Consider the following 12996-nt stretch of genomic DNA (forward strand, 5'->3'; position numbering starts at 1 on the left):
AGTGGCAGAAATGCTAACAGGAGGTTGGGCTGAATTCCACCCAGTTCTCACTCCCTGTGAGAGGCACAGTAAGGAACAGACGGACAATTTGCAATAGGATGTAAACACTCATATCATTGGAAAAAATTGAGTATTTTCAATTAAAAATTTAAAAAAGCAAGGGTAACTATTCTCATACCTGACAATATAGACTTCAAATCCTAATTAAAAGACACAAAGAAGGTCACTTCATAATTGTTAAGGGAATCACCCAGCAAAGAGATATAATTATTGTAAATATTTATGCCCCAATCATTTGTGCATCTACATATATAAAACAAAACTTACTCAATGTAAAGAATATAAGACACCCAATACAATAATAAGGGGTTATTTCCACACACCTCTCTCACAAATAGCTAGGGAATCCAGACACAAACCACGTACACTTTTCAGAACATAAAAATTCTATTAATCAAATGCATGTAATGGATGTTTATAGAGTTTTTCATCCAGCAACAACTAAATTTAATTTATTCACTGCATAGGCAACCATCTCAAATTAGACCATGTTTTATGGTACCCAATTACAAAAATACAGAGATATTGCTTGCATCCTCTCAGTTCATAATGGAATAAAATTATAAATTAATAAGATAAAAACAAATTATTCGAACACCTGGAAATTAAATAATACAGTTTTAGTGAAGAATGGGTCATTGAAGAAATGAAGGGAGAATAGAAAGAAGTGAGAACAGAGGGAGAACACATCAAAATATCTGAGAGAGTATGATGGCATTTCTAAGAGTCAAGTTTGTAGCAGTGAGTGCCCACATTAAAAAAAAAAATAGGAGTTGGTCAATTCTGGTTATTCAATTACCTAAAAGCACCTTAAACTTCCAGTCTTACTAAAATTGATGAGTGGTATGCACATTTCCTAAAAATTTATCCACAGCTGAATCTTTTGTAACCTTATAAAAGAAGTCATACTTAATACATACTCTAACTGGGATATACCTTATCCCAATAAAGATAAAAAAACAACTACTTAGAATGTGTGTTTTGCTAAACAGCTCGCTTATGCTTCTAGTTGCTACTTACAAAGTGACACCAGAAAAGACCTGTGTTGAGGACAGTGACCCCCAGAGAAGCTCATGTTTTGGGTCTGGTTGTCTCTTGATGGGGAAACTGCAGCAGCTCAGAGATGGTTGGGTGCTGTGGCATACAAGTTATATTCAAGGGACAATACTCATAAGGTCAAACTCAGGAGCTGGCATCAAACTACTAGTGTTAACTGTTTGTTGATAACTGTTGCCCGGTGCTTCCCAGGGACTTCAATGGGAATGTTCTGGTTGCCTGAATACAGAATGGAGGGGCAAGGCCAAATCTTGAATTTCACAGTAATATCTTGGTAAACCATGTTTTCTGTCCCATGAGTTAATTTTGTTTTCCATATACTAATGTGGCACAAGTACCATATTTTAGAGCACTTCTTATGTGCAGTGAAGATAAGTGACAAGTACACATATTTATTGCTTTACTGCTATTCTATGTTACACAGTTTTATTTTTTCCCCTCAAAGAAATTAAGTGATAGTCTGTAAAAATACAGTGTTTCAGGATACCATGGTGAATAAATGGAAATGTGATCAAGAACTGTTTTAAAACACGTCTGCAGCTTTTCAAAGTTGATTGTTTCAAAGTTGGTGTTTATTTACAATAAGTGGTAATGTACTTGAATATACTTTTTTAATGACAATGATTCAGTAATGGTAATTATACTATTAAAGAAAGTGAAAGGTTTTTAAAAAATAGAAGGATCCTAAATAATATAATTTACACCTCAAATCCCCAGAAAAGGAAGAATGAAGTAATTCCAAAATTAGTAGAGGACAGAAAATAATAAAGATCAGAGTCAAAATTGATGAAATTGTGAAGTAAAAAATTAATGAGTTGGTTATTTGAAAAGGTAAATAAGATTAAGCAACCCTAACTAAAAGAAGAGAAAACACAAATTAACAAACTAAAAGATGAAAGAGACGACATCACAATGAACATTTCTGAAATCCAGAGGACCATTAGAAATTATTTTTTGAAAATGTACCCTCCAATAAACAGGAAAACCTACAAGATATTGACAAATTTCTATACACATAAAAACTATTGCCAAATGAACCATGAGGATGTAGAAAACCTAACTACACCACTATCAAGCAGTGAGATTGAAGCAGCAAGTAAACGTTTACCAAAAAAGAAATGCTCAACACCACATGGATTCTCACCTGAGTTCTTCAAACTTTAAAAATGTCCTAATGGAAAAAAGAAAAAGAAAAAAGGAAAAAGAACAAAACTGGGTGCATTGATGGAGCTGTGGCTCAAAGGTAGAGCATTTGCCTAGCACGTGTGAGGTACTGGGTTGTATCCTAAGCACCATGTAAAAATAAATAAAGGTATTGTGTTCATCTACAATGAAAAAATAATACTTTAAAACTATCTAAACAAACATTTCCCAAAAGAAAAGCACACAAATGACCAATAAATGCAAGAAAACATGTTCAATATACATAACCATCAGGGAAATGCAAATTGAAACTACATGGAGATTTCATTTCACTCCAGTTAGAATGGCAATCAACAAGAATAAAAAACATTTTTAACATTTATTAAAAATTAAAGAAAACAAAAAGAATATACATATCAAATGCTGAGGATGATTTGTGGAGAAAATGCACAATCATACAATGTGGTGGATTATGAAGTAGTACTATCCTGGAAAGCACTCTGGAGAATCTTGAAAGGACTAGCAATGGAACCATCCCATGACCCAGCTATTTCATGTCTTCGTGTATATCCATAAAGAACTAAATTCAGCATACCACTGTGAACAGGGAGCTCAATGCTTATAGCAGTGCCATAAGAGTCACAAGACTCTTCACAAGAGTCAAGGTATGACATCAGTCCAGGTGCCTATCAACAGAAAAAGAAAATGTGGTATATATTCACAATGGAGTTTTACTGAGCCATTAAGAAGAATGAACTTATGGCATTTGCCAGTAAATAACTGGAACTGGAGAACATCATGCTAAGTCAAAGCAGTCAGACTAAGAAGGTCAAGGGTCCAGTGTATTTTGTCATATGCAGAGAGCAAAAAAAGGGGGGGGAAAGAGAGGGACACCATGAAAGAAAAAGGGAGTTCAGTGGAGAAGAGGAAGGGAATTGGGGCTGGGAGGAGATACAGAAGAGGGAGGAACCATGGAATGAAAATGACCCAATGATGCTCTGAACACAGGTCAGTACACCACAGTGAACTCCACTCACATGTTTGCCTACAAAACATTAATATAAAAATACAATAGGCAGCAGCTCAGTGTCCGCCCGAGGATTGTGGTGTGAGCTGGGGTCCAGTTACCCTCCTCCCCCGCCCCTGGCCACTGCTGTGACTGGGTGGAAGATGGTGCTGGGCGGATGGAAATCCTAATGAAAGTCTCCAAATTCGCTTCTGTGTGTACCATGGGCGCCAATGCCTCAGCATTAAAGAAAGAGATTGGTCCAGAAGAGTTTCCAGTTAATGAACACTATTTTGGATTAGTCAATTTGGGGAATATCTGCTACTGCAATTCAGTTCTTGAAGCACTTTATTTTTGTCGTCCATTTCGGGAAAAAGTTCTAGCATACAAGAGGCAGCCTGGGAAGAAGGAGAACCTTCTTACGTTCTTAGCAGATCTCTTCCATAGCATAGCCACTCAGAAGGAAAAGGTTGGAGTAATTCCTCCTAAGAAGTTCATAACAAGATTACAGAAAGAAAATGAACTTTTTGACAACTACATGCAGCAAGATGCCCATGAATTCTTAAATTACCTACTACATACAATTGCTGATATTTTACAAGAAGAGAGAAAGTAGGAAAAACAAAATGGTCGTTTACCTAATGGAAATATTGATAGTGAAAATAATAACAGCACACCAGACCCAACGTGGGTACATGAGATTTTTCAGGGAACATTAACTAATGAAACCAGATGTCTTACTTGTAAAAGTATAAGCAGCAAAGATGAAGATTTTTTAGACCTTTCTGTTGATGTGGAACAAAATACATCAGTTATCACTATTTAAGGGGTTTTAGCAACACAGAAACTCTGTGCAGTGAATACAAATATTACTGTGAAGAGTGTTGTAGCAAATAGGAAGCACATAAACGGATGAAAGCTAAAAAACTGCCTATGATTCTAGCTCTGCACCTGAAGAGATTTAAATATATGGATCAACTTCATCAATACACAAAACTTTCTTACCGGGTAGTTTTTCCTTTAGAACTCCGTCTGTTTAACACTTCAGGTGATGCAACCAATCCTGACAGAATGTAAGACCTCGTTGCTGTTGTGGTTCACTGTGCAAGTGGTCCCAATCGAGGTCATTATATTGCAAGTTAAGAGTCATGACTTTTGGTTGTTGTTTGATGATGACATTAGAAAAAAATAGATGCACAAACTATTGAAGAATTTATAGGTTGACATGAAAATATCTCAAAGAACTCTGAGTCTGGTTACATCCTTTTCTATCAGTCTCAGGACTGAGGGGGAACCGTGATGAAGAGATATTTTCTGCCTTATTTCTTCTCTGGTTATTTTTTGAAAGGATCAAGCACTGATTTTTCAAGAAAAGAGAAATGCAGGAAGCTCAGGGGGAAGTAGCACACTTTGCACACAATAAAGCAAAAACTCTGGATTAACAACAACAAAAAATACAATAAATAGTAGGAAGATCAGTAAAGTAAATGGAGGAGAGAGAGAAGGGGAGGGAAAGAGGAAGTACTGAGACTGCAATGGGGCAAATTCTATTCCATGCATGTATGATTATCTCAAAAGGAACCCACCATTATGCATAACTCTCAGGCACCCATAAAGACATTCAAATTGACTTTTCATTTGTACACCCAAGTTAATATTTTGTTTGATTGGCATGCCTAACTTAAAATTTATTTTAAACAACTTTATGATATATTAAGGGCTGTCTTGGACAAAATGGTGCCTGGCAGTGAGCCAAAGGGCACTGACTACCAAAATAAGGAAGTACCCCAAAAGACTTCTTGCTTACTAGTTCCTTGGAGACTTATGACATGTTAGTGCCAAGCTAAAGGATTGGCTATCTAATATCATGCCACGCATGGACAGCTCTTGATTTGTATAGTGTTATGCTGGCATTCCTCTGCATGCTCTCCTGTGTGAGAGAAAGCTTTGCTATAATTGGCTGATAAGCTAGGAACCTGGGGAAGGATAGAGGGAGAGAGAGAAAGAAGGAAGATAGTAAGAGAACAAAGGAGACAGAGAAACAGGGAGGACGCAATAAATCTCACAAACTAAAGATTAGTGGTGTCTCCTTTCTCTGCACCGGTTCCGCTGGACGGAATAAAGATAATTTTAATAACTACAATGCACTAATAAAAGAAGAAAATCATAATTTTTAAAAATTCATGGCCGTTTGGTGGTTTTCAAATTTCATCCTGTCTCATCCGGAAGGCAGATATCTGAGAAATAACTCTGAAACTCATCTGAGTGTGGAAAGAAAAAGAAAAGAAGATAAAAGGACTTTAAAAAAAACTTAAAATACTAACTATGCTTTTCTGGTGTCTTGGTGTTTATGGGTAATCTAGAAGTAACAGTTAGTAAATAAATATATTTGAGATGTGTTTATGAGTGTTGCTCTTCATGTACAGTCAAAAAGTCATGTCATGTGATTAATATAAAACATGAATTATTTCTTTTTTATTAAAATATTTTTTATTTTTACAGACACATTTTGATTCATTGTATACAAATGGAGTAAAATTTTTCATTTCTATGGTTTTACACAATGTATATTCACACCATTTATGTAATCATACACACATATAGGATAATACTGTCTGTTTCATTCTACTATTTTTCTATCCCCACCACCTTCACCTTTTTCCTCTAAACTCTCCAAAGTTCCTTCATTCTTCTCTTCCCTCAGCCACCCCCCCATCATTTTATATTGTCATACACTTATCAGAGAAAACACTCGATCTTTGTTTTTTTTGGGCTTGGCCTATCTCACTTAGCATGGTATTTTCCAACTTCATCCATTTACTAGCAAATGCCATAATTATATTCTGGTCCTAAGGCAACATGATGGAGATTCGGGCCTAATTTTTCTTCTATTTGCTGAAGAGTCTCAGGGCTAATTCCTAGATCCTTGATCCATTTTTGAGTTGAATTTTGTTCAGGGTGAGAGATAGGGTTTTAATTTCATTTTAACTGCATATGAATTTCCAGTTTTGCCAGCACCATTTGTTGAAGAGGCTATCTTTTCTCCATTGTAAGTTTTTGGCACCTTTGTCTGGTATGAGGTTACTGTACTTATGTGGGTATGTCTCCATGTCTTCTATCCTGTACCATTGATCTACCTCTTTATTTTGGTGCCAGTACCATGCTCTTTTGTTACTATTGTCCTATACTAGAGTTTAAGGTCTGGTATAATGATACCTCCTGTATCACTCTTCCTGCCCAGGATTGCTTTGAATATTCTGGATCTTTTCTACTTCCAGATGAATTTCATGATTGTTTTTTCTGTTTCTATGAGAAATGTCATAGGGATTTTAATTGGAATTGCATTAAATCTATATAACACCTTTGGAAGTATGGCCATTTTGATAATATTAATTCTCCCTATCGAAGAACATGGGAGATCGTTCCATCTTCTAAGGTCTCCCTCAATTTCTTTCTTCAGTGTTTTGCAGTTTTCATTGTAGAGATCTCTTGCCTCTTTGGTTAGATTGATTCCCAAGTATTTTATTTTCTTTGAGGCTATTGCAAATGGAGTTGTTTTCCTCATTTCCCATTCATATGTTTCATTGCTTATGTATAAAAATGTTTTAGATATATGCATATTGATTTTATAATCTGCTATTTTGTTGAATTCATTGATGAGGTCTAGAAGTTTTCTGGAGGAGTTTTTTGGATCCTCTAAATAGAGAATCATGTCATCAGCAAACAGTGACAGCTTAAGTTCCACTTTTCCTATTCATATTCCTTTAATTTCTTTAGTCTGTCTGATTGCTCTAGCTAGTATTTCTAGTACAATGTTGAATAGAAGTGGTGAAAGAGGGTATCCCTGTCTTGTTCCCATTTTTAAAGGGAATGGTTTCAGTTTTTCTTCATTAAGAATGATGTTTGCTGTAGGCTTAGCATAAATAGGCTTTACAACATTCAGGTATGTTCCTACTATCCCTATTTTTTCCTAGTGTTTTGAGCATGAAGGGTGTTGTATTTTGTTGAATGTTTTTTCTGCATTAATTGAAATAACCATAAGATTCTTATCCTTAAGTCTATTGATGTGATGGATTATGTTTATTAATTTATGGATATTGACCCAACCTTGCATTCCTGAACATATGAATTACTTCTAAGAAAGGTAAAATACTGAAACATTAGTAGGTAAATATAAATCCTAGTATTCATGGCTTGTTTTGAAATTTTTTCATTTGTTCTTTTTAGATGTACATGACAGTAGGATGGATTTCGACCTGCTGTACATACATGGAGTATAACTTCCCTTTCACTTGTGGCTCCTTGAATCCCATAAAGAAAATATATTTGAGTCTCTTAATAAAATGCGTTCTTACCAGTTGTTGGTGTAGGGGGAAAGATTTCAATATGACTTTCTTTCTGGGTCTTCATTAATAAACAAGGTGACCTCTCAAAATGGCTTGGGTTAAAAGACCATAGGGAGCTAGATTTTAGTTTTCTAGCATCTGAACCCAGTAAGTTGGTGGGAAGAGTGGGTGAGGAACACACTCAAAGGAGGAGAAGACAGGATTTTGAGTTCAAGTTCATGCACAGCAGTTTAGAGTGACCCTTCCTGAAAAAAAAAAAAATTAAAAAGACTGGGAACATAGATTAGTGACAAAGTGCCCCTGTATTCAAGTCTAAGTACTGAAAATAAATAAATAAAACCTTCAAGTATTGATGATTAATAATTAAATAATAATTTAAATAATAATTAAATTTTGTGAAGGAATTTGTCTTACTGATACTGGTTTACCTACATCCTTGAAAAGCATTTAGAGGTAGAATAAAGTATTGACTAATAAATGTGGGTTATTTGTACAGTATTATTCCAGGAAGTAATCTAAAAGCTGTGATGTGGGAGAATAAGGCAGGCAGCTAAAATTTAGGTGGAGAAGAAAAAATTTCAGTGAAGGGCAATTGATATCAAATCATCTGAACAAAACTCAATGTCCTAAAAACCCAACTGCTGAGTCATCACTTTGCCAAATTCAACCAATTTATGGGTGTGGTGTTGACACTTGGGTAGGAATGTTAAATGACCTTTTCTGAATATCTTCACTTTTGGTCATGGAGAAAAGAAACATTACTTTTTTTGTATTGAGTATTAAACCCAAGGGCACTTTACCACTGAGCCACATCTCCAGTCTTTTGATTTAATTTTGAATTTTGAGACAACTTCTTGCTTAGTTGATGAGAGTCTCACTAAGTTGCCATACAGCCCTAGAACTTGCAGTTCTCCTGCTTTGGCCTCCTGATTAGTTGTGATTTTAGGTGTGTACCACCATGCCCACCAGGAAATCTCTATTTTCAACAGTTCACCTGAATTTTGATGTTCCTGAGACCGCACTGTGCTGTTCCCAGCTCCATCACGTGGCTCCATCTACAGCACCTGATGGGTGCTGGTCTTTATCATTATGGGCATTTTAACAAGGATGAAGGACTTAGAGCATACTCTGAAGTCAAGATTCATATAAAGAATGTGAACTAGGAAAATCTAATACAAAAGTGCTTGGTCAATATGTTTGATGACTCAAGAAATGTAACCATGGGATTTGGCCACTTGGAGCTGATTGGTTTGTCTAAATAATGCAGTGAGCTGTGAAGAGAGCCTGACTGGGGTTGAGGACAGAATAAAACCAGGCAGGGAGGGGTGTGTCCAGGTGGATTTTGGAAGCATCTTGATGGAGGAGGGGCAGGAAAGGTCATGACCACCTGAGAATTCAGGCTACTGAGAAAGGAATGAAGCAAAGCTGATGGGAACGTTCAATTGTTGAGGTAAATGCAAAAGACAGAGAAATCAATCTAAGGCCATCCTTTTTATTTGATTATTAGAACAAATGAGAAAATTAAAATTTTGATATAATATTGGACAGCATGGTTTCACACAAATGGACCAATAACATATAATAACATAATAGATAATAAGAAAAAATTCAAAAGAAAGATTTTATCTGTAGCATTTAAGAATACTTCTACAACCTATCTGCTTATGGTGAAGCTAAGTACATAGACACAAAAGTTCCTGGAATGCTGGGAATAAGAGACCCACTCACTCTTTGCTCCAAAGTGAACCATGGCCTACCAACACTGACTTACATTCCCAGTATTTTCTTTCAATTTTTATTTTGAGAGAAGGTCTGGCTTAATTTTCCAGGCAGACTTTGGATGCTCTGCCTGTGCCACCTGAGTTGCTGGGGTTACAGTTTTGGGTCACTGCAGTCACTGTTCATTTTATTTTATTTTTTATTTTTTTCTTCTTTGAAATTATAATGAACATGGTCACACTGCAATGAAGTCAGAACTCTCTTAAGGCTGGTTTGGTTATCAGTGATCATTACAAACTCCTGACCCGTATCAAAATGTACAAATATATAAAATGTAAAATAAAAAGAGCAAACATTTCTTTTAAACACTTTGAAGAAATATGTCTGGACCCAGACATTCCAAATTCTGTGTTGCAAATTCTCATTGTGATTTTGGTATAGTGCTGTGAGAGCACATGCCATTTGCCAGTGGTGCTGAACAATGAGAGCAGGTGGGCCTCTTTTCTGAAAAGTGACCAAGTTTAGATGGAGATACAAAATGATGAAAGACTAGGTGATGTACCTTTTAAATTTTAGCTCTTCTCTGTTTCTTCTTCTTCTTCTTCTTTTTTTTTTTTTTTTTTTTTTTGGCTGGGAACTGAACCCAGTTGTGCTTCACCACTTAGCAACATGCCAGGTTCTTGTTTTTATTCTGATTTTGAGACAGGGTCTCACTAAACTGCCAAGTTCTGCTAAAATGCTGAGGATGATGCCAATTTGTGATCCTGCTACCTCAGCTTCCCGAGTTGCTGGCAATACAGGCCTGCACCAACACACCTGCCTTATTTTTTTTTTCCTTGCTTATGTGGCATCCTCACATGGTCGCCTTTCACATGGTGGATAAGCCCTGATGCCATGCAGAGGGTTCAGAAAGAAAACATGAGATCTGAATTCAGACTTAGACCAGCCAGGGTCCAGGTGGTGAAGAAGCCCATCACATAGGGGACTGTGTCTAGAGGTGTTTGCATCTGGGAACAATGCAGATGGCTTTTGGAGCTGCTAGTGGCTCAACTCAATTTTGATTTACTCATGTCTCTCAGTCTCTAATCTCCTCCAACCCTTCTGGTTTCCACAGTATTCCTCCATGTGACCCAAAGCACCTTTTTTTGACTCAAAAAACAGGATGAGGACCCACCTACAGTCATAGGACATGAAGTAACCTCCATGAATTTCTCTTCCCATCAAGGCTGTTCCTGTGCCTGTTCTTCATTTTCATTTGCAGGCACACAATCTGTCCTTAGAAAAGTAGATTCCTTCCATTTTTCTTTTTTTTTAAGTTTTGTCCTGCTGTCATTAACTTGCCCAGTTGAAACATTTTTTTTTTTTTAATTTTTACCTTTTACTTTTTGGTTAATGGGGATTGAACTCAGAGGCACTCAACTACTGAGCTACTTCCCAAGCTCTCTTTTACATATTCTTTAAGGATAGGTTCTCACTGCATTGCTCAGGGCCTTGCTGAGTTACTGAGGTTGGATTTAAACTTGGGATCCTCCTGCCACCACCTCCCAAGCTGCTGAGATTACAAGTGTGTGCCACCATGCCTGGAAAAACTTATTTTCATCTGCTTTATGTTTTGAAGTCAGGTTCCTCTGAATTTGTCTTCAGGTAAATTAATCTCTGGGTGCATCAATATTCATCTGTATAATCATGTATATGCCCACAGGGCTTCTAGGAGATAATGTAGGAGAATCTGTTTTGGCTGGAGAGTTAGCCTTCACAATTGTAGGTTCAATCAGAAGTATGGAAAAAAAAAAAAAAAAAGAAGACCTGCAGAATGTAGCTCAGTGGTAGAGAATCTGTAGGTTCAATCTGCTGTACATAGAAAAAGAAAAAAGTGGTTTTTTTTTTCTTTGATAAGCTAAAGTTCATGAAACAATATTAGTCTTATGTCTTCTACTGTTCTTATTCAATTTCAATCTGTGGTCTCTACTGTTGGGGGCTGTGCCATGTTGGCAGCGCCGGGATGGCACCTGATCACATCAGCAGCAAGGAGGTTAATTGACATAAGCACACTCAGGTGATTTTGTCATCCACACACACAATGTATGCGCATGTGTTCTTGAGCACTAATTGCCTGCTCGGAGCATCTCACCTAATCTTTGTGTAAGAGGCGTGGCCCTGCTCTCCGCCTCCTGGAGGTGATATAAGCGTAGACAGAGCGAGACAGACACAGCAGCCATTAGCAAAAAAGCAGCCAGAGGAAAAAACACACGGGGCAGCAGCCAGAGGGAAAAACACACACAGCAGCCATTAGCAGAAAAGCAGTAGAAGAAGACTCACGCACGGAAGCAGCTAGACACATGCGCGGCAGCAGCCAGAGGGAAAAACACATGAACAGCAGCCATTAGCAGAAAAGCAGTAGAAGAAGACACACACGGAAGCAGCTAGGACACATGTGTGGCAGCAGCCAGAGGGAAAAACATGCAGCAGCAGCTAGTAGGGAAAAGTGGTGGTAGCAGCCAGAAGAAAGAACACAGCAGCTAGTAGAAGACACACGAAAGCAGCTAGGAAACGCGCCATGGCACTAGTAGGGAAAAGCGGCACAGCAACTAGGGGCAGCGGCAGAAGGCAGATCGCAGAACAGAGAACTGAGACACATCACTAGGGCACCTTAGGTAGACGTTCCCTTAGTTCACAGGATGCAGGACTTTAAGGCATAGCAAGTCTCTTCCTCTAAGCTCTAATCAAAGTCTGTCCTTCTCTCAAAGTTTCTCTCTCTTAAGCAAAGTCTCTTTCTCTCTGATAAGCAAAGTCTCTCTCTCTCTCCTCTCAAAGCAAGTAAACCTCATTTCCTCTATCCTCTATAAACAAACAAGCAAGAAAGCAATGCACTAAAGAGAAAGATAGAAGTGCCTCAGTTTCCACTCCACCACCCGTAAGACCCGTGCAAGTTGTTGCTGCAGGTGGTGACAAATATCCACGGATTTTGGAACCGCAATGAGCCAGTGACACTCTCCTGCTCCAAGCTCATACCTCCTTAATCACAACTCTATTAAGCGATGTGGGTCATGTTTGAGTCAATACAATGGTCCTTACAGAGCATGTGGCCAGAGAGAATGTGATAGAGAGGAGTGGCAAGGTTCCAGGTTATGGGTCAGGGGGTCACTACAGCCTAAACATCTGTGTTCCTGACATCCTCCAGACCAAGTAAGGATAAAATAGTGCCCACATTATGAATACATTTTAGGGTTTAAGTGAGATTATTTTCAGTGTGTTCTCAATGACGGGAACCCTGGATTTGAACACATAGATAGATAGATGTGCCTGGGGTGGGGCTGCCGGCTAGGGTGGGGCCAAGTCTGCTGCCCCCTTCCTGGGGGGATCTTGCTGGGCCAGTGCATGGGTGGCAGGGTATGAAGGCGTGTCCACAGTGGGCTATATTAATGGATGCTGCTCCAAAATTTCTCAGTTTCCGACTGAGAACCACTGAGGAGCACAGGGCCAACATGGCTTCCAAAGGTGAGTTTCCTGGGCAGAGGACAGAGATGTGTATTTTCATGCAGCTGTGGACTCCTTGCACTGGGGTTTGGGTGTGGGGGTGTTTCCTGCTTCATCTCTTAAGAGTGCAGACCTGGGGGCAGGAACCTCTCCTGTCACCAGGGGAACTGTCTATGGCTGCGGCACTGT

General features: G+C 38.2%; 1 pseudogene across 1 annotated transcript; it reads left to right on the forward strand.

Annotated features, from left to right (window-relative positions):
• The first annotated feature begins 3443 nt into the window (after positions 1-3443).
• LOC306659154 (ubiquitin carboxyl-terminal hydrolase 12-like) lies at positions 3444-4552 on the forward strand (annotated as a pseudogene). Its single transcript has one exon. The product of its transcript is annotated as a ubiquitin carboxyl-terminal hydrolase 12-like (transcript).
• Positions 4553-12996: the final 8444 nt, after the last annotated feature.

The sequence above is a fragment of the Sciurus vulgaris genome (genome assembly GCF_902686455.1).
Source record: "Sciurus vulgaris genome assembly, chromosome: 4".
In the NCBI taxonomy this organism is placed as follows: Eukaryota; Metazoa; Chordata; class Mammalia; order Rodentia; family Sciuridae; genus Sciurus; species Sciurus vulgaris.